Here is a 23,295-nt window from a genome sequence, read left to right on the forward strand (position 1 = left end):
TATCAGACTAAAAGTGGCTACAATAAAATACCCTTTTAACATGGTCTCGTTATACTAAGTCCAGGCGATGTATGATGCCTGACATATTCCACCCTGTCTATCGAAAGCATCAACGTATCTAGTACCTGCTAGACAGTACATCAGGGCGGAAAAAATACGGAGCGCCATATCATACCAATGTTTTTGTTTTTTTACAAGGAGCTAACGCCATTTCCCCGATACTTCGCCCACTTGCGCAATACCACGGCATGGATAACACGTATTAAAGAAAAACTCCTGTCTTGCTGAACGTCAAGTGGCTGTATATTGTGTGATTGCTTACTGGAAAAAGTCTCGATCTTCCGGAGCAGATCAGAGATGTCAGCGCCAGCATACTTACATCTGCAAAAAAATGTTTCCTCGATAAAGGAGAAGCTATTGCTAACATGAGATTACCTGATATCGGTGTCATGTCAGATGAGTTATTTTAAGATACTGGCGCTGCATTTGCGCAGGATGTTAATGCTAAATGCACATTGGATAAACGTATCGATTTAACTTAAAAATACGTGTTTAGCATTTGAGGATTGATGGCAGGAAAGCAGAAAAATACGAGCTCAAATTCAGGGTCTACGAGGATACGGCCACGCATGGCTGATATATATATATTTATTTATTAAAGTGTCACCATTACGTACAATAATGCCAGCCTATGAAGGCTTACGAGACACTATAACATCATCAAACTCTTTTAAATGATGGCTGCTGCCTCTTCATTGACAACCATCCCGGCCCCACCGACTTATTCCCAACTTGACTCTCCCAAGCAACACCGCTGACCCACCCAAGACCCGACCCCGAGCCCCCAGCTCAGAATCGCCCCCCCCCCCCCCCCCCCCCCCGAGTAAAAAGAAGAAAGCGCGCGACAAGGGCAGCAGTGGCAGAGTCCGAGAGAAGCAAGCCGAGTTGACTGCGTCTGTCCAGTAGAGCCTGGATGTCAATACCGGTCCGTGTCAACATATTTCGAAAGAGGTCCATCCTTTCGTTTACATAATTATAATGATATAAAACCTTGATAGCTCACAGTCACAAGTTAGAATCTAATCTAATAGTGAGAGCTTTTACCCACTATGACGGCAAGAACATGCGTCGCATTTGTTTCTTTTTTTAGTTCAACTGAGTTGCTGATGCTGATGGCAGAGCTAGGCTAGTTTCAAAGTGTGAATTTATCTCACCCGACATACTTCAGCACTTCCGTGATTTAGTGAGTGACGCATTATAATGTTCCGTCATTTTCCCACTTGTTTCCGAAACATTTCAAAACCAGAGGACTAAGTCGGACTTTTCCTAATTCATTCCGTGTTTCGGTGTCGGAAGTGATCAGTGAGTAACTGTTGAAAATCTCTTCAACTGAAAAATTTGAAAAATGTGCCTAAGATAGCTAATGAGGTGAACAACTTTATACAACATAACATCACGTAAGTATGCAAAAAAAGGAATTTTCGTTGTCATTTTTTTTCCATCAGATATCTGATATATTTCTTATGCCCGGAATTTCAAATGGTGGCTGATCTACTGGGACTAGCCAGCTGTCTAACAATGTCCAAGTGGGTATTCATTTCAGGCATCAATTGCTCCATCAAACATTCATAGAAGAGAAGGAGATTTTAGATGGCAGGCAATTTTGATCCAGAAACAAAATACAAGATAATCATCAACTTTAATGTGGATTAAACATTACCCATAAAGCGACCGAATTCGACAATTTTGATTAACTTGAAAAAAGCTTTGCCAGATGAATAGTAGCCTAGTGCAAATAGTTCCCGTGCGGTGGCGTATTGGCAAAACATGGACTTATTTCTTGACTATGTTATTTTCGCTATCATGATTTCTGATCGGAGAATGTCGTGTCCTACAAGAGTTGGCCGGGAAAACTGTGTGAGCGCTGACACATGTGTCCCAATCAAATGCCCGCGTCATGTCGAGATAGCGATCGGGGAAGCCATCAGCTGCGCTCCCGCATCAAGTGGTCGATCAATGCTCATCGACATCAGATGACTCCAATCAGCGCGGTTATTAAACTATCTGCAGCCAGAAACATCACCCAGAAATCGTGCAACTTGACACATACGTAAATGTTTCTATAAACCATGGCAAGTGGCCAAGATAGCGATTGGGGAAGCGATTTTCGCCCCTGCATCAAGTTGTCGACTAAAGCCCATCGACCACAGCTCGCTAGAATACCAGCGCAGTCATTGAACTATCATCACCAAGTAATCGTGTAGTTTGAAACATGCGTTTCTAATCAAATGACCCAGTTTTGGCGAGATACCGATCACTGGGAAAAGTGCATCTGCTCAAGTGGTCGATCAAAGCCCATCGACCGCGGCTCGCTCAAACCAGCGCGATTATGAAGCCCAAACATTACCGAGGAATCGTGCTAGTTGTCTATGCGTACCTGACCAAGTGGCCCACTTTTGGCGAGATACTGATCGGGGAAAGCGAACTCCGTCCCTACAAAAAGTGGTCACGTTAAGTCCATCGACCACAGCTCGCTCCAACACCAGCTATCAGCGAGCGATAGATTTCTCAGGAGGCGGAAACTTGTTACTTTTCCATGTTGTCAGAATTCAAGTTTCTTATGATTTACGTGCTCAAGTTCTTGTTGAAGATGCCAAAGACAATATCGTTATGAATCAATCTGAACATTTGTAACCGGATTGAACAATAGTCACAGAGATCCAATATGTAGCTGCAAACGAATGAGGAAATGCGAAAGTTGCCACATGCGCTGACCCCAATCAAGTGTCCGAGTCGTATCACGATACCGATCGAGAGAAGCGATCTGGGTATCGATTGATCGATCAATGTCCATTGATCATAGCTCGCTACAAGCAAGCACTGGAACCAGACTGAGAAGCAAGTTATTTGTTTCTTTGGTACGACATAGTTTCTTCTTTTAGATATCAGTTCATTTAAAAAACAACAAATCGACGAACGAGAAGCTATGGCTAACACGTAACCTATATGTGTATGATAGAAATCATTTCCAACTAGACATACATCTCAAACGAGCAAATTCGAAAACATGTTCCTGTTGTGTGGGCTTTGATTGGAGAATGTACATTTGAATGGAAAATGACATCAAAATTGAGCCCGGTGGAGCTGGCCAAAATCCAGAGGAGGCAACTTGTAACGAACCGCACTCTAGACCACAGAAGTTGATGAGGCAACTGGTTGTCCGCTTAAGTCAGGAATAGGATATCAATATGTCTGCCCTGCGAATACATCGTTGAAAATCAATCTTATAAGTCAATAGGGTTTGTATTCATTCGGTATTTCATGTTGCCAAGTTCGTTAGAATCGTAGGCCATACGGGACGTGCCACATTTGGTCCGATCCGCACTCGGCAGTAGCGCTCGCAGTGTCAAAAAAATCACGTTTTCCGGTTCAAGAAACTTTGCACACGTGATGACACAGCCTCGTCTCAAGTCATTGCACTTCCGGAGCGATCGACCACGCAAATATCACGAGATCTCGCTGGGAGGCGCGTGGTGTTACTAGGCTGGTGATGACAAATCGAGTAGAGAATGTCGTCAGTGACGGATGACCTTTATTTCGTCACGTGCGCTGTCGCCGTGCCCTGAACGAATGTGACAAGTCCCGTAGAGACTGCCAGCGATCATCTCTCAACATCTTCATGTACTCATTCCCAGCGTTGAGTTGTCAAGACTGCTTATTATGCTTGCTGCGTGCGTCATCGTGTGAATCCATGGAACATATTACCGTTTATTGACATTTATTGGTGACACGCCGAGAAAGACTTAAGTCTACCAAACTTTCTAATGTATGTGAGGATGCGCCGAATGCAAACAGATGGGATGCATTCCGGCTGTATGGTGTATTACCAGAGTCTTTCTATACAAGACTCTGGTATTACTAAGCAGTAGATGACCTATTACTGACCAGGGCAGGCTGATCAGACAAAAGCTCCTTCATCACAAGGCGAGCAGAAAGGACACCGTGTATAAGTATTTCGTCAGTAAACTGACTTATGAAAGTCGCTCTGATGGTGGCAGCTAATCGCCCAAATTTTCGTTTCTAAAGATTTTATATGATCGTCGCACTGGGTTATTTGAAGACGCAACATACTTTAACTAACTAGACTACTGATTTCTCCGGCCTTTGCTTAAAGTGCTCGGTCACGGTTCACTGGCGCTTCTTCCGTTTGATCCTTTTCCACGAAGCGCACTGGGGCGTTGAGCCATTTCATGGAATCTGGGAGCTTCATCGATCCGTTCAGTTTAGTTCGGAATCATAATGTCTCATTCGATCTTAAGTTGCTGCATGAACGTTCTGACCGATACATGTTCGTGTATGGCTGCGAGTATATAATGTTCAAGTGAAAAACGTGAAAGTCGTGAAAACGAACAAGCCATTTCCAAAGAGCGGGCTACATACGATTCTTGAGGTCACTTTTTACCCTCACGTGTTGTTTTCAAGCCGAAGTAAAACATGACAACTGGCAATGTATATCATTTTTAATAAAAGCTCATAGGCCAGAGATTAAAAGTTCTCAACTCTGCCCTATGAGGTCAGATCTAAGCAGAGCTTTGTGAGAGTGAATTGCGCAAGAAATTTACAACAGTAGTCCCGAAAATCTTCAATCTACATCTATTTTTCTTAGCAAAGAACGAAAAAGAATGATTCAAGAGAAAGTCATGTAACCTTTAAACTACAAAAGGTGCTCTTCAACACCCTGTAGCGTCATTCAAAATTAACATGCCTCAGTGTTGCAGGCAATTGAACTGAAAACCCTCCCACACATTAAATATCAATCGTGATGAGACTAATTTGAACCAAAACGTTTGGGTTCACAGGCATTTCATAAGCGAAGTGGGTGTGGAATATGTACCGGGTAATAATCAAACGACTGTGGGTGGTATCTCTCATTAACCAAGTACATACTCTTAGATGTAGTGAGATGGGCTTCCGTCAATAAGGAAATCAATTCAAATCGAAATAGAAGTTCGTATTATTATTTGCGCATGCCAGGTATGGCCTATCAACCTCCAGAATGTTCTTTAGTGGGGGTCGATGTTATCAACATTCGCCCAGCTCACCCATCGATAAGACAGTCGAACAATGGGAATTTAGGCCAAGGTGCGAGCGGGCTTTGTTTAAAGACAATAGACCGTGTATTGGGGCGAGGCCTGAATTCTTTTAGCTGCGATGGGATGGGTGCGAGCGGGCTTTGTTTAAAGACAATATACCGTGTATTGGGCGAGGACAGAATTCTTTTAGCTGCGATGGGATTTTAGGCCAAAGTGCGAGCAGGCTGTATTGGGCGAGGCCTGAATTCTTTTAAATGCGAGGTAATGGGAAAAAACGTAATGAATGATAATGCCAGTAGTACCGATAATAATTTAATAGTCCCATTTACACGGTGCGGATTAAATCCGGATCGAGACCGGTTCAACACGCACCGTGTAAAAAAGGCCTAGAGATAAAACCTCCAGCCAGGTCAGTCCCGATAATATCCGGTGATAGGGAGGGAGATTGTCTTCTGTAGCGTAGGTTTTCGCCTACTTACATAACAGTCGCCTAATATCGTTTGTAGAGCTAATAATGTCAAAGCTGATGCTCAGCTCTCAACTTACTGAATTACAGGGGAACCTCCCTTAGCGGACACCCCATTATTAAGGACACCCTATCTATCAAGTACACTAGTTTTGGTCCCGAATCAGTTGTTTCCAATGAATTTGACCTCTTGAATCAGGACACCTCTCTATTAAGGATACTAATCGCAAGTCCCGGGGTGTCCGTATTAGAGAGGTACTACAATATGCCGTAGTATTGAAGGAATACCATCTCAACCTTAGAGCGTTAAGTAATCCTATACCTCGCCTATGGCAGTTCCACTCCAAGCGACGCGTTAATTGAAATTCCGGACATAGCAAATATCCTAAGGGCGGTAATTTCGTCGTTAGTATTATTTATTTTGCTAAGTAGAGCCATTGGTCAATAGCCATGAATGAAAGGCTGAGTGAAATGAATAACTTCTCTAAACATTCCCTAATATCCGCACAGGGAGTATGAATCACTTCATCAGTGCGGTAAAATTATGTTCGCGTTGATAGCATCATTACGTCTATTTTCTTCCATTACCTAGCTGCTAAACGAATTCAGGCCTAACTTTTATTTATTTATTTATTGTAAAAAACCTCCAAATAAGGAGCAGACAACACAAATATGCAATAAAAATCATACACAGAGAACGAATAAAAAAAATTTAAAAAATACACGGTATATTGTCTTTAAACAAAGCCCGCTCGCACCTCGACCTAAATTCTGAACAAATGTTTTTCGCCCATATAATTGCCTCCCAGTCAAAAGAATTCCGGCCTAGCCCAATACACGGTTAATTGTCTAAAGAAGCACGCTCGCACCTCGGCCAAACCTACCATTGCTGTCTTATTAAAGGATATAAGGGCAAATCTTGATATCATCGACCCCCACGACACAGTTTTCTTTGGGGTCAATTGACCTAAACCAGCAAATAACGTGATCATGTTTATGTTCATGTACATAGAAGTTTACTTTCACTTCAAAAACCAGCCATTGCATTGCTGGCTTGAAAGTAAACCTTTTTATATTTCTAGCATGATGTAAATCTCGGGCACCCTGAAAGAGGCAAGGCAGGGCATCCGGGGACATAAAACACACAAAATAAAACCCGGCGAACATAGGTACCCAACCCTTCCCGGTTTCATGAAAAAAATGTGCATACTCTTCTCAAATGCGTCATAATAAAACATCCCATTTTTGCCTGGTCTGCTCTAGTCAGTGCCTGGAGGAGCATCGACAGTAACATCTGGTTACAGAGTGACATGTTTTATGCCCATAAAGTACTGCCTCGTGGTCGTTTGGTTGTCAGTGCTTAAATAACAAATCATATTATGATGGTGATACCGATAATTTCTTCGGCCTTTGCAGTAATCACAAAAGCTAAAACGGGTGTATAAGAAAAATTAGCTAGTTTAGCATTAGCCACTGCTCAGCAGGCCTAGCCAAATACACGGTCTATTGTCTTTAAACAAAGCCCGCTCGCACCTAGGCCTAAATTCCCATTATTCAAGAGACTGTCTTTTCAAAAGGTTATCAAGGCAAATTCGATAACATCGACCATCACGAAACAACGTATGGAATGTACTTTACATTTGATAATTCCACTTCATAACATGAAACATCTTATGCGCCATTTCTTGTGATTTCCGTTTCTTTCAACCTTCCTGGCCACAAAGCCATAGCTAATCCCCCGCGTAATCTAATTAGTAACAACATTAGCGAGCAATTGTTGTACAATTGGCGGCTAATTTCCCGGACATGGCTCATTAGCTGTTGGAATGTACGCCAGGACCTGAGGCCACACACGGCATACTTGACGGCAAATACCAATGCTTCGAGATAGGTATGATGTGAGCGGATATCCTCGACCAGATACTTTTACGAAATAATAACCACGGAACTGTATCATTATTTTACTGATAGGAAAAGCTGAAACGACTTTTCCCGTTGACTCATTGAGAAGAAATGTCTATTCTAAAGCCATTCATAATGTTACTTGCTTTCTTTTGGAAAAGCGCTGCATAAGCTTTGAGGCGGAAGCGACATGGCAATTTATGCTCCGAGTATATGTATGATGTGAGCGGATGTCCTTATACGAGATAGTGTCAGAATTTGTAACCAGGGAACTGTGTATGACTTAGTTACGGAAGGAAAAATCTGCAATGACCTTTTCGCTTACTTATTGAGAAGAAATGTTCTCAAACCATTCATAATGACACAGACGAACTGGCCCAACTACCATCAGCAAACGTTGGCAGTACACAAAGCTTAAAAGGAAACCTTCAATCATTTGTTCTTCTCAAGAACGACCACTGCAGAGGGGAACAAATCTCGGCAAGGCTTATTTGGGACATGGACCTCATTCTCAGCCTCTGTGTCGCAGTGCCAATAACACCAGACTTCATCCAGCGCTATTACTACACTAGCAGTGGTCTAGCGCAGTGGGTAAGAGTGTTTTCTTCTCGTTGTCCAACTGTTTCTGGCGGGAACACACAGGCAACGTACTCAGAGACCATCGACACTAGGCCAGAACGGATTCTTCTTTGCAGCCTGGTCGCAATGTCACTATATAACCATACGGTTTATACAGCCTCATCGATACAAGAGTGGTAGCTTGCTGTGAAGGCTAAATGTAGCGGAAAGAGCTCATTACTGCAATGAAATTAAGCGTGTTCAGACCATTTTCCTGTCTATACTGTTAACTCAATTAGACCGTGGGGAGGCTTGGTTAGTCGATGTTGGGGAGTGTTGAGGAGTCATTAAGAAATGATCGAAATTTACGCTTAGAAACATCTATACGCATGCATGCCAGATACATTTTATACCTTCGGAGGTCAAGGCGTGCTCATACCCAAGTCAACAGGTCGATTTCGGTGGATGATCTATTGACAATATCCTCATATTAGAAGACACAGTTTTGTTACAGCACTTCGATGTCGCCAAAATGGATAGGGACGTTCTGATGGCACATGCGTGTGGTGATCATGATGTTCGGACTGTTTACACGGGAACCAACCGCGAATCGATCCGGATCTAGTACGGTCAGCCGTGTAAGCGCGCACGAATGTAATCTGGTCTGGTCTGGTTTGATGACCGTGTAAACGGTCCTAACGACCCATTAAAACGGGATATGGTGGTCTTAAAACTTTTCAAATGGTTTTATTATTTTTTCAATTGACTTCTTCCAAAATCGACGTATTCAAGAAACTTCGTATTATCAATCAAGACCTACCTCGGCTTACTTAAACTACATCACAATGGCTGCTTACCTGAAAATATACAAGTAGGATACGTATTAAAACACAGCATTTACCAATGACGGCAAATTCACACTAGAAGTCAAGACGACTTCCTCTCTCGCTCTAGCCAGCCTGCTAAGCCCGTGTCGTCTCATGCCTTCGTTATTGACAAATTCAAATTAAAAAAACAGACAATTCATTAAGGAGGCGCTCGGCCTTTAAGGGAAATCGAATCTACTTCACATCTCACACTCACAGTTCATTAATTTTAAATCGGAATCATCGGTGCACTCTTGCCCGGCGAGAAGCTCAAGGCGCCTTGGCTGATCAACTCACAGTAAAACTGACTCGCAGCAATCGCCGATTTAATGAACGCATCCCGAGATCTGAGACAGGGCGGGATTCAATAATACTGAATTATAATGAGAGGAATCAGGGAAATCTTGCTTAGGATTGTCAGCCTATAAATAAAACACTGATTGCAATCGGCTGAACCATCTTGCGATGTGTTTCAAGTGTTGTAAGACGGGGTCGTGTGACAGAATAAGGACGGATCACACCAGTCTTTGATGTATATTCATGCTAATATTAACACCTCTGACCTGATATCTCCTAAAATAACCAACCGATTTCAATGCGGTTTGCACAGGGCTGTCACAAAATGTTGTTATCCTATTGCACATTCAGAAGTAATATATGTATATATATACCTTCAGCTATAAATCTCTTCACCATCAGCGAACAATGAGGCAGGACTTTAAAGAAGGGGAACTTCATTTCTTTTGCACTGGTCATGATCATAGGACAACAGGTCTTGCTTCCCACCGCCTTTCATTATCCGAGATAAATCACATTGAATGTCGATTCACCCAGGCCACGCAACTTTGAAACCTTGGGTAGCTGGCGAGGAAGCAATTTCTTTCTTCATCGGAGGAGGAAAATGGAACAACGACATAGTTCAATTCTGTTGACATCATCAATTCTGTTATTACGAGCTAAATATGGTATAGATCTAGCTTAATCCACTAAAACCACCAGATTTGTAGCTGAAATATGACGAATTATCATGAAAATCAAGCCTTCCTATAATCTTTTTACGTCAACAGGTCACATTTGTTGCTGGCCAGTGGCTGTTGTAAAATACGTGTTTTTCCAAACTGGGGATTCCGAAATACTTAGTAGTTTCGTCGGCGAGCCCGCTGTCCGAGGTAACCAATTGGGTGCCACTGGCCTTATGACGTAGGCATGGCTAAAATGTAGCCCGTTATTGCTTTGTGAAAGAAACATGCATTTAAGTCAATAGGAATTAGTCGATCTCAGGATTAGCCCTAGGTCATCGTGTCTTTGAAGCAAGCTCGCTAGAAGCGGTAGGATGGATCGCTATCCACTCAGCGACTCGCTATTGAAGAATCAGTAGCTCCTTGGACTCGGCTGCTGGTAAAACGATAGCGGATCCTTCACTTGGCAATCTATATATCTATATTTCCTGCGGCCAATGGGGCGACCCTGTACAGTTGACTGGGTGGCACCATAGTTGTCTATCCTCTTGGAGGCAGAACAGATCTCATATCATTTTCCCGTCCATTCCTTTACATCATTCAAAACACCTTGGTCGACCGCGTCTTCGGTGCCTTCCACTGTGTCCTGAAGGATGATGTTCGCAAGGGTCACCTTGGCTCTTGTCACGTGGCCAAACCACATTAGCTTCCTCTTTTTAGCCACAGACAGCAAACTGCCGTGATTCCCGTGTGTTGAACAACCAGCTCTCTGACCTTGATGTTGGTGGTATGGGACGTGTTGTGAATGATTAGAAGTCTGTGGTAACAGATGAGTAATGACGTACATTGATTATAAAGGTGTCATGAAAGTCCATACCTTACAACAGGTCAATTGGAAAAATAAATCCAGGTGTTCACTAGTCACGCCATCTTCTTGTTATCATCATTTGCCTGCAGAAGTGGCCATAAACTCAAAATGACACACATTTTTCAACACCTTGCTACAAAAATGACGACAGCACATTTCCGTGTGCTACATTTTTCCCATCATCTTCGTAAAGAATCTAGTTTATGACGGTGTGGTTATTTTTGGTCAACGTTGTGTTGTACAAACGGTCTTAACCCTTTGAGTATGGCAATGTTTTAATACTCTGTATTTCTCATTCAGGCAATGTAAACTTTACTGTCCGAAAGCCAGCGAAATTGGTCGGCTGAATGTCGTGCAGTTACGGCTGAGGCGGAAATAGAATTTTATGGCTACAACCACCGCTTTTCGGTAGATCTTGCTATGATGATCCTGTTAAAGTACAGCTGTTTCCTAACACGATCATTCGCTGTTTCTCATTGTATTGAAAAGCAACTGATGCGTTGGCCTCTGAGCGTACATTTTCCGGAAAGGTAACAATATTCACGAAATAAAAATACTATAAAAATACGCAGTCAGACACTTGCATCAAAGTGCGTCAGCGCGGAACAGAACAGAGGAACTTCACAAAAGAAGACACATTTTCGATAGACAGCTTAACCTGTTGGCAGTCGATACGTGGGCGAATCATTCCAATACTCGCATTGACGTCAAGCAGTGTGAATGATCAGGTTCTTCCATTCACTGATAGGCCTATCTTTTAACTTGCTTGAAAAGTTGTGACAAAAAACTGAGAAGATACGTCAACTGGATGGAACGGACCATATGCAAAAAGTCAGAATATCACATTCACGCACGAACATTCATACGCTCTGAGTCCTCCTATTTAGTTTTTTACGCAGTTTGTGTTTATAGCATTTTAGTGGCTCAGCAAAAATAGACGTAAAGTGTTATCAACCAGTTGGAGCTACATGTAGACATCAATTTGGAGAATAACAGTTCTATAGTGCAGCCGAATTCGCTGAAGCATTGAACCTTGGTGTACAGGATGGCAGGAGAGAGACCACAATGTGATCAGGATGGCAGGAGAGAGACCACAATGTGATCAGGATGGCAGGAGGGAGACCGCAATGTGATCAGGATGGCAGGAGAGAGACCGCAATGTGATCAGGATGGCAGGAGAGAGACCACAATGTGGTCAGGATGGCAGGAGAGAGACCACAATGTGGTCAGGATGGCAGGAGAGAGACCACAATGTGGTCAGGATGGCAGGAGAGAGACCACAATGTGATCAGGATGGCAGGAGAGAGACCGTAATGTGAAACACAACCTAGGCTACACTTGAAAAAAGCTTTTTGAGGTTTTTAAAAACAGTCAAGGGTTTTTCGGCCAACACAGGTATGCACCCAGGAGAGGATTCCCAGCGAATAGTGGAACTCTTAGAAGTTTTTTAGAATCTCAAAACCCTTCAAGGGTTGTTCGTTTTGCTGAAAAAACCTTCGTGGTGCATATTTGTGTTCGGCGAAAAAGCGTTAACGGTTTTTCAAAAGCTCAAAAAAACTTTTTTTCTAAGAGTGTATGTCCCAAAACGCCACTTTTTCTATCCTGGAAATATTCGATGGGGAGGCCCCCCCCCCCCCCGGCACAGAAAACATCCAACAATTGTGGAAATCTGATATGAAACTTAAAACCTTTGTTGCCAACTCGATCAACGTTAAATGTCATAGACCACTCCAGGTAGACAATCAACCCAGAAACTCTACAGTTCTCCGTGACAAGGCTAATGCGCCAGTCATGATTTGTACGTAACGACCACTCAACCTAGATTCTAGGAGCCTGACAGAGATATTTCAAGCAACGATTCGAGCCTGGAGAATACATGGAATGTGGGTCGTAACGTTTTATGTTGCTGTAAATACACAACTTATTCATGTGACCGAAAAGCTTAACTTATGAAGGTGCTACTCACTTCTGTTGGCCAAAATCTGGGCTCAGCCTCGGTTTTCATCAACATTTGTGCTCCACCTAAGCGCCTTTTGAGAGACAACCAATACCAACAGTGATGGAGGTATCAAATCCCTAAACCTTAGCCAATATCTTACACAAATCGAGTTGTATACCCAACTCTGTTGAATGCTAGGATCCTGTTCATTTAAGTTGTGATCGCCACTCAATTTAGCTCGACATGCGAGGCCAAGCCGAAATTGTAGAATGCGCGAAAAGAAGATGATACAGTCCATAGACAGAAAACTTCTGTAAAAACATAGGCGCAACGTCTTGTAGTTTACTGACTGGCTACGGCCCAGGAAGGCCGTGAAACTCTCCTCACGCGACAGTGATAGCTTCGGTAGAATAACTGTCTCTGGGCATGCGAGGAAGCAATGAATAGACTGATTGGGACAGAATTACTCCTTCTCTTAATGATGATGAATGGGACTCGTCGCGTCTCTAATGATTCAGTTAATCGGGAGATATTGTCATTAGTGATTGGTGAGTAGGGGATGTCCTTGTTGGCGAACAGTTCCCAGTGCAACCAGTGCAGTGTGTATCCGTTAGATATAGGACGGTGGGTGATGGCCTTGTCTTGGGGACAGTTCAGGCCGGCCAGTGCAGTGTGCTTGCTGTACAGCGATGAGTGCGATGGTACTATTTTTGTCTAGATGATACTAGAGAGCGGTGGGTGCAATTTTGGCTAAAATTTCAGCTTCACTCTCGCAGTATTTTGTGACTAAACCAACAACTTCATTTCGGTATCAAGTCCTCAAAGCAAACAGCGTTTAGGATAACCCAACCGTTACCAGTCAAGTATGTTTCTTGTGATAGCGACTCTTCGCCTCCTGGGGCTCCTGTTTCGTGATGCAAATCATTAAAAGTCGTCCAATTTCGTTTATAGACCAGCGTAGTTATTAATGCCGTAGCTCATTCTCAATCGATATTTTAAACCAAGCGGTCTTGAGAAGTAGTCAATAGAGCTAAGAACAGGAAAACGGTTCGCTTTGAATTTTCGATTGACTTTGTTTTCTGCCATCATCGTCCTTTTTTCTAACAACCAAAATGACAACTTTATGGAAATTGTATACAATTGAAGTGGTTCTTTAGAAGGCAAGTAACGTACAGCTAACAAATGGCTAATGGCCCGCTTATTCAAAACAGCAGATCATCGCTACATGGTGTTAAGTTTAACCTGGCGTTGACTGTGACTTTCGTTATCTTCTTCCATTAAGGCCTACCTAGTAGACTTAACACCAATCACGTTAAAGCTAAGGCCAAGTGGGTGACTTATATTAACATGTCTTGTAGAACCGGTGTAATGTTTTTGAGTGTTTCTGTTTTTGAGTGTTTCCCCTCATTGTTTGGGAACGCTCAAAAATAGATTGACGAGTTTTTCTGTGTATCCCCCCTATTGAAAAGTCATGGTCTCTCTAGCTGCCTATTGTTTGGAAACACTGAAACATGGGGAACAACCACAGATGTTACACCGGCCCAGATCATATACCATTCGGATATAGCAATATCTAATCTATCAAATAGTTGCAAGAATAATGGCCGCTTATTTTCCCTTGCCAGTCTTTGCCTATCACCATGAAAGCCGTTGTTTTGAAGATTTGCCCTTAACCTTTTCAAGACTATAGAACAATGGGAATTAAGGCCGAGGTGCGAGCGGGTGTATTGTGCTGGGCCTGAATTCTTTTGACAGCGAGATAAGGGAAAACACGTAATCTGCCAGTGCGATCCAATCCTTCTTAACATTACAAAAGACAAGAGTTAATATCAAACATGTCTAAAGTTCAATTAGTGAGTCAGTTTCTTTTGTTTCTTTGGCTGTTTGATATACAAAAGTCAGGGTTAATCTTCTTCTTTGAACTCGTAAAACCAGCTTCGATATTCGAACTAAAGACATATATAATTAATCAAAGACTTGAAAGAAAAGATAATCCTTTGTTGTTGCTGCTGTGTATATCTTAGCCCCCCCCCCCCCCGTATCGAACTGTCTTCAAAGAAACTGAATATGTAAACAGTCAGGCTGGTGACTTTACCTAGAGCGCTGACATTTGGTGCATCGGGGTTCACCGTTATATTGCCTTTGTACACCAAAATACCGTATTCTTAAACTGAGATGGAATCAAAACTTTTTCACTTTAACTAAGATTTGTCGTGTAAACATTGAGACAAATGTACAAGCTAAGGCTTACTCTACGTATGTTTGAAAACAAACTTCATTCAGTTAAGCTGCTCTTATAATTCAAAAGACGCCTTCAGTAATCAAAGGAATCTATCACGTGTTTGCTTTGCTTTAGTCAAAGTAAGGCTTAAAGACAAGTCATCACCAAGGCAAAGGAAGGTACAATTACGGCCTCTGTCTGTATTGATGTGCACTATAGTATCAGCACTGATCAACACTGCAGGGGTTATACATGTAATCTACGCATGTTATAATTGTACCTGTTTACCTTACATGCACAAGTGAAAAAGCTTCAAGTAGATATAAAGTGCAGTAAATGTTGGTTCTGGTATAGGGCATTGATTATCAGCACTAACACGCACTACCGATAAACAATTCTAAACATAATAAAATGAAAACTTCGTTTCACCCTATTAATATCTTTATCCAATATAACAGTTTCCCTAATTACGTTACCCAAACTTCATTAGTCTCATTAACTGCACCCTGACGATCAGATACGCACTGCTCTATCATAACAAACATGGAACAAAGGATATGCAAATGATCACAACGATACATTCATCACGTTCATGAAAGAAAAAAAAAAGATGAAATTCAGAATTTTCAAATCTTATTTTTCTGCCACAAATCCAGGGAATCAACATCGTACGTACCATTGTTGTCAACCTCGCAGAAGGTTTAACTATTAGTGCATTATTCATATCAGGCTTTTGTTGTATTCGCATTTGGAATTACCTGTGTTTTTTATGTACAGGACTTGGAAACCGCCCTTGGCTATCTTACGATATGGCGGATAGCAGATGTTGTTTTCAACCGGTGTCAAGGTCAGCGATGACGTTTTGTGAAGTTTTGCGAGCTGCAGTCACGTGTGCATGAAAGGATGCCATGCATTCGCCAGAGCACTGTGCAGTAGATAAAACGCCAAGAGGGGAAAGTTTTAAAAGTCAAAAAGAATTCGATGATAGGAAAAGTATCAAAACATTTAAAATCTAACAAAATATTTAGGAATGTTACACATCATTTACATTCTGAATGAAATTATACTACAAACCGAAACTAACTTTAAGATATTCTAAATGACGTTAAGGATGAGGTGCACGTTTTTTGTGTACTTTATTGGAAATTCTCCTACTTCATAATATCAAACAAATTATGGATTAAAGATCTGATCCTCTGATCCACCCTTGATTAAACGCATAGCTGTTTCGTATTAGCAGCGCACTGAATAACATTGAGGCAGTTATAAATAAGAATCATTGACATCACGTCCCTGGCATTTTGTAAAACCTGGAATTATATGTAATCACAAATATATGCCTTAAGATGATTCAGTTCGTGAACCATAATGAAGGTATTGACATTTCGACATCATCAGTGCTTTTGGGGCACTTTCGTTTCAAATTTATGCTATGCTGTATAATCAACTGGTTGCTTCTATCTAAGGAATTACCACATTACTGTGGGGATCTCTGTATTAAAATCGAGACGGGTGATAAAGTAGAAAATGTACCCCTGGAAAGTTTATCTGACATTATTCCAATTCTATGGATTATGGCATGACCGTCAATAGCTTAGATATGAAGCGCATAACATTACATTTTGTCCCTTGACATTCTAGCCCAGGACAATAAACCTGACAGTTTCATCATTTTCATTGTTAATGACATTTTACGGCGAATAAAATGTGCAAATCGTCTTTTCAATTCATCCTCACAGACCTGTACGAAAAAAAGTCACCTAAACATTACGTTTTCTGCCCTTTCCCTCGCAGTTTAAAGAATTCAGGCCTAGTCCAATACACGGTCTATTGTCTTTAAACAAGGCCCGCTCGCACCTCGACCTAAATTCACATTGTTCTACTGTCTTATCAAAGGGTTATCAGGGCAAATATTGAGAACATCGACCCCTCGAAAGTGATTTCACGGAGGTCAATAGGCTAAAATAAATAAATGTATGGAAAAGACAAGTGCATGTCCTCCAGGCGAGTTGGGTTGAGGACGTACTAAAAGAAAAGCTCTAAAACACGTACATGTATACAATTAAGCAAGAATGATTTAGAATATCGAAACTTAATGTAGGCTTAATTCAAGTTTCACGCCATCAAAAAAGAACGCTCAAACACCATTTGTGATGTTTATTCAACACGTCAGATCAACACGTATTTTCTCGAAAAAGACGAATAAAATGTTGATTAAAACATAATTCAACGTTTCCAATTAACGAAAAAATCATTCGCTTTCGTTAATTTTTATGATCCTCATAAATTCTCTAAAAATTGATCGTGAATCGGAATCCGATGCAGGGATTTTTAGTTGAAATTTATGCTCGCGGGTATAGCAGTTCTGTGCAATAATTAGCAAAATAGATAACTTGCCATCAAACAATAGGAATGTGGTTGCATCTAAAATGAGGAATCTGATGATTATGCCGGAACGATGCAATGTCATCGGAATGTAATATGCTGTGAAACTTTACGTGTTCAGGCATATTTCGAATATCACTGATTCCGACGATTCCGTAAATTTCTCCCGGGTTCTTCGGTTTCCTCCTGCGCTACGTAACAAATCACCAAATACGGTTTATGAAGCTAAATGTCCTAGTGGCAATATGATCTCAATTCAGAACATTTTGAATGACTTCAATATGGGCATATTTGAAAGATGAAGAGAAACATAAAAAGTGATATCTGATTGGTCAGGGTTCATCACATGACAATCACATGACCGGTGTTCATTGGCCTTCTGAAGCCCGTGTTATGTAAGGCTGTGTATACCAACAAATAGGCCAGTGATCAACACATTTCAAGCTTAGGGAGTTCTTGCGATGCACCGAAACGGCAACGTGAACGTCAAGCCAATGGTATGAACGGACGTATGACCGGAGGCTTTGCGAAAACTCTCTATTATGGAATAGATAGAATGCCAACGAACCTGCACGTTTGAAAACACTTGTTGATTCCACAAATCAAGAAACGGAACAGACATCAATAACATTTCATTCAGCCTCCGAGTCGTCGGACATTAACCTTTCTCAAAATGCGTCTGGAAGTATCAGAATGGAGCGAGACGTCAAATCCTAGCTATCGAGTTGTTTCAAGTAACGTTATCACTAGTCATGTTTGAGGGCAGAACAATGATTTGTCGTGCCTGACTTAACTGAAATCAATGCTGTCATGGTCATTTGGACTTGCTTTCTTTTGTCTGTCCCTCCAACACGGCTGATGGTTAAAACACTCTATTGTCTGGCATATTGCAGTGACGAGTGAATATTACACGAGTAATGTCTCAGCGAGTACACGCCAACTTGCCGATAACATCAGAACATGACAAGGGATTTAATATGACCAATATCAAGTATGGATTCTAGAATGATTTAATCTATACGTGTCATTATTCACAAAAGCACGGCGTAGACGTATTATCATTACGTTACACTACACAGAGGAAATCAAGTTGATGTCCAATATTCACTTATGAGATGTCTAATGGACGCCTTAAAATTAGTTTTTGTTTTTCCGACCTAATTGCCTTAAAATAATGCCCGCTCGCACCTAAGCCTAAATTATCATTACGTTTTTCCCATTACCTCGCAGTTAAAGAAGAATTCAGGCCTAGCCCAACAGACTATTGTCTTTTTCTATTATCTTTAAACAAAGCCCGCTCGCACCTAGGCCTAAATTCCCATTATTCTACTGTCTTATCAACGGGTTATCAGAGCGAATCTTGATAACATCGACCCCACGAAATAACTTTCATTGAGGTCGGAAAAAGCAATGATGGTCAAATCCTAGATGGTCGCCAAAATGAAAAAAAACGCCTACCAAATAACCTCAAACTGACTTTGTGAAGGTCCCCCTCCTCATTGCCGTGGCTTTTTTATGCTAATCAACACTGAACGCAGAATATAGTCCACTAGCACTTTCCGATGCTTTGTTCAATCTCTAAGCCAAACCTCTTCTAAACATGGAGGAGTTATCGCTAATTCTTGCTGACTAAGCAGAACAAAGCCAAATCACCAAACAAAGGTTCAAAACATGAAAATAACCTCGCGATTAGTTCTGCAAGAATCAATTCAAGATTGCCAGCAATAAAGAAGGCCAATCAAAGCAAGTTTGGCATAAAACCATCACGGTTAAGTGGCAGCTTAAAGAATCGCTCAGATCAATCGCTCTGGTTCTTGTCAAAGGTTTTGAGTTGAGTATCGCAAAGGTCAGAGTTCTTTTGGCGGCTGTCATATGTGGAATGGAGTAACCTAACGCGGATCTCGTTTCTGATCAGCATTATTGAGGCTTCGGGTTCCGTTCGCCATTCACGTGCCTGATATTTTGCCGAACCTGAGGTAGCTCGGCCACCTTTACCATCACATGTATTGCCCCTCACGACCAACTGCACTTGAAACATGATAAACACCCAGCGACTGGTCTCACTTGACTGCACAAACAACAAGTTCATTGACGAGACAGATCACAGAGACGCTCTCGTGTAAAGAAAAAATGAAAATATTCCTCAAGTGGGTTCGAACTCGGGACCCTCGACACTTGGACATTGCCGTCTTCCTCACTATGCCATGAAGTCTGTTGTGAATGAACATATTTTTTAGTGTTTAATTTCACATTCAAGCTTGACAGAATGGCGTCTTTTGTGCCATCTGTAGCATTTTCAGTTTTAAAGTGGCCTTTAAAATAAATATGCACTTTCACAATATTGGCAAAGTGAATTCATAAGATACATAATCAGGAGATAAACATGACACCCTGTGATGGTTATAGGAGCACGCAGCTATTTTTCAAGTTTTAAAGATGCAAAACAATTTCCCTCTTTGCTAGTATTAAAACCATGCGTGTATTGAGGAACTGCCGGATGAGGCGGCATTCGATTTCGAACAATGGACAGACATCAGGATCAATACGCCTGAACCGGCACGACCAGAAAACGTAATGACCCTTTTTTCAAAGTTACACATGTGCATCTCCCTGCACACGCCAAATGATGCTCGAACTACATGATGCAGGTTTTTGAATCGGAATAAACTTATCAAAAGACAAAGTCTTAGGTTCACTTGGAAGAATTTGCTGCAAATGTTAAGATCATTGTATTATACCAACGGTTCAAGGGGAGCCTCCCTCATACGCTAAGACTTTGTATCGTCCAGAGCATCCGTAAACAAACCAGGCTAATTTCCTTTGTCCTTAGATGCGTGGATGATAGGAAACTTGGGCCAAAAGGTTTAGTCACGGAGGAAGGGACTTTATCGCGAATATTGGACGACTAGACATGATGAAAGTGTCCAAGGTCGCTGATTATTATGGCCGCAACGTTGATGGAATCTTTACAAACAGAGGCTATAAAAAGACAAAAAGTCTTTGAAAGATGAAGATATTGTTTTAGGTAAAGCGGATGTTTTGCAACACCATATAAACGTAACGGTTACTGGTTATCATGCAACCTGTTGGTACTCTTCAGAAACACAATAAATCACTTTGTTGCCTTTGGTCAATGTTGTTGTCTTTTCTTGGCATTTTGCTGATAAAAACAATACTACGATACGAATGGTGTCCCCTTCACTGACAACCACTTAAAGTTTGAAAGCCACGAATATCGGGCCGTCAATTCGTCTTAAAACCACAAGACTACTGGTATATGGCGACATTAGGATACAAGTCACGCAATCCCAAGCGACTGCAAGTGGAAAAGCGTAACCAAAAAGTCAATATTCTCGCGAGATCTATAGCCTCTTATGACGTCATTCGTGGTCTCTCTTGACTGGTTCCACCGATTTCATATTTCTTCCTCCATTTTTAATGTTACGGAAGTTCCTATTGTCATCCAATATTCATCACGTGAAAGCATTGCCTCGTCTTCAGCTTCAAAAGTTCAACATTACTATTTTTATCTCCCTTCAACCAATATTTGCCACGGAGAAATTAACGGCGGGATTGTCACCGAGCCTCTGACGTCAGCCGCGGATGAAACTAAAAACAGGCACGGAATAACCTCTCAATGATTTCGCTACTGTTTATTGGTTTTGCGGGCCGAAACTATTAATGCTTGCAGCGGGGTACCCATGTTTTAAATAGGATTTTCTCGTTTTTTGATAGCTCGCATTGGGATTTATAAGCCGTGGTATCGAACACGGTGTGAATGTTATAGGGTTCGCAGCAGGACGAGATCATGATACCGATTCCGTTTTTCTGCGACTGATATGACGCATTTTCTTAAATGTAAAAAAGTATAAATCAGCGCCGAACACTTTTTTAAGTACATGTTTGAACGTTGCTGGAGATGAAAACAGCTCAGGGGCTGAATTGGCTACGATATTGCAGCGTCGCGCTTCTAAAAATATCAGGGAAGTCTGCAGGGTGCAGAGATGTGTGGAGCGACAATTTCAGTCTTCGACAACAACGGGCGTAGTCCGGCCCCGTGACGGAGATTGTGTTGGAACAGTACCTGGGGAATTCTTTCATCAGAATTATTTGAAGAAACGTATTTACTTTGAAAAACACCGGGAGCATTGCACTGGAGGAACAAAACATTGCTGCGCATACTGGTAGCTGACACAAGAGGTGAAATTCGTGATTTCATTTTTACTGTTCCTCATGAGCGATACAAAAGCATCGCATGCAGATCCGTAGTTCTCGCATGTCCGTGCCTCTGAAGTCTTCATTCAAGACGCAAAGTCATTTCCCCTTAAAAAACATCAGGTCTCAGAATGATTGATTGCCACGATGTCCAATGATTAAATCAGTGAATGCTCGCCAAAGTATTGTATTTTCTACCGGGTAAAAACCGGGTAAAATTGCTAGCTAACACAGTTTACAGAGGGTCAATAGCGTACATGTACAAAACCCCCATTGTTCTACTGTCTTATCAAAGGGTTATCTAGGCACAAACTTGATAAAAATCGACCCCCTCGAATCAGCTTTCATGGGGGTCCATAGGCCTAACTCTACAAGGGCAAATATACGTAATGACAATATGAATCACTAAGGTACATCACAGCCTTCACCAATAGTTGAAATAAGTCACAGGACTCGGTGACACCAGAGGAGAACCTCTCCACTGCCAGACATGATTGGATTCTCCCAAGGAAAGCTGATTGGCAAGCCTCATCCCGTTACTTATGCTTATACTAATGTCATTTATAAATCTAGATTTACGCCGTGGCCATTGACGGTCACGTCGATCTTGTGAATGGGCAAACATGTAGTGAAGAGGGGAAACGATTAGATGTCCCTTTTGCTTATTTTGGATAAGTCGTTTTTGAGGCGGGCCATGTGTACAGTGCAGTTACCGCCATTACTGTTTTCTAACATTGATGAACAGTATACTGCAGACGCCTTTCAATCAATTCAATCAATTGGCATGAAGTCATGATACAAAACACGAGGTCATAAAGCGACTTGAAAACTAACTGAGGGTCTATAGAGCAAGATACCTAAACCCTCCCTGAACAGACACAATGGACTTTTCATACCAACAGCTTACGATCATATAATTAACTGGCACTGAGCTGTTCTGGTTGTATGTCAATTACTAATCCCTTATTTGTGTTATACAGCACTTGTATATATATGGTCTTGGGACAATGGATCATTTAGACACTTGACAACGCACAGTGTAAACGGACCGAGAACCAAGAAGGGAAATTTAGGAATTATTAATTAAGCTTCGACTACGAATCGTCCAATGAAGAGCCAATCATTGATGATCAATAGAACCACAAAACTCAGGTCAAATATGCCTGTCTAGGAGCGAGATCTAGCCAGCCCACCAACCAGTTACTAGTACCAGTTTGTCTTGTCATCTCTATAACCCATTGAATGATATGACATGGTGGCCTATCAGGCCGCTCAACTCGGATTGACCATCACAATATCGGCTCATTAGATAAGTATAGGGTCACAGCATGGCTTACAGAACCCTACAAATCAACTAAAATGACACATTTGCTCTTACATGAGATGATAAGGAGACGGTTTTGAAGACACCCTGGACATGCTGGATTTGATGAATTAGAAGCAGTGCTTTCATACCGAACTCTGTCACACTAAAATGCCATGTCTAAAATGTCTGTGTGTGTGTCTGTGTGATCCACATGTTATGTTCCTCCGATAAGAGGAGAGTTCTATATTCCCTGGTTGCATGTTTCCCGGGCCCGATGTTCAACAGACCTCGTTTCAGTCTACACAAACACCGTTTTCAACAAATTTCTTAAATGCACTGACTATCAGGGGCAAGACGAAAGAGGAAAGACGTCAAAACACCGACAGTACCACCTATCCCAAACCCATGACCTCACTTATGCCTTCCGCTTGCCCGACCCTTACCCTAACTCAGACTTGAATGTATTGTAGCCTCTGTCCGTAACCATATCCCAACACAACCCCAGATACTTCTCAGA

This window comes from Lineus longissimus, chromosome 16, assembly GCF_910592395.1.
Source record: "Lineus longissimus chromosome 16, tnLinLong1.2, whole genome shotgun sequence".
Lineage (NCBI taxonomy): Eukaryota > Metazoa > Nemertea > Pilidiophora > Heteronemertea > Lineidae > Lineus > Lineus longissimus.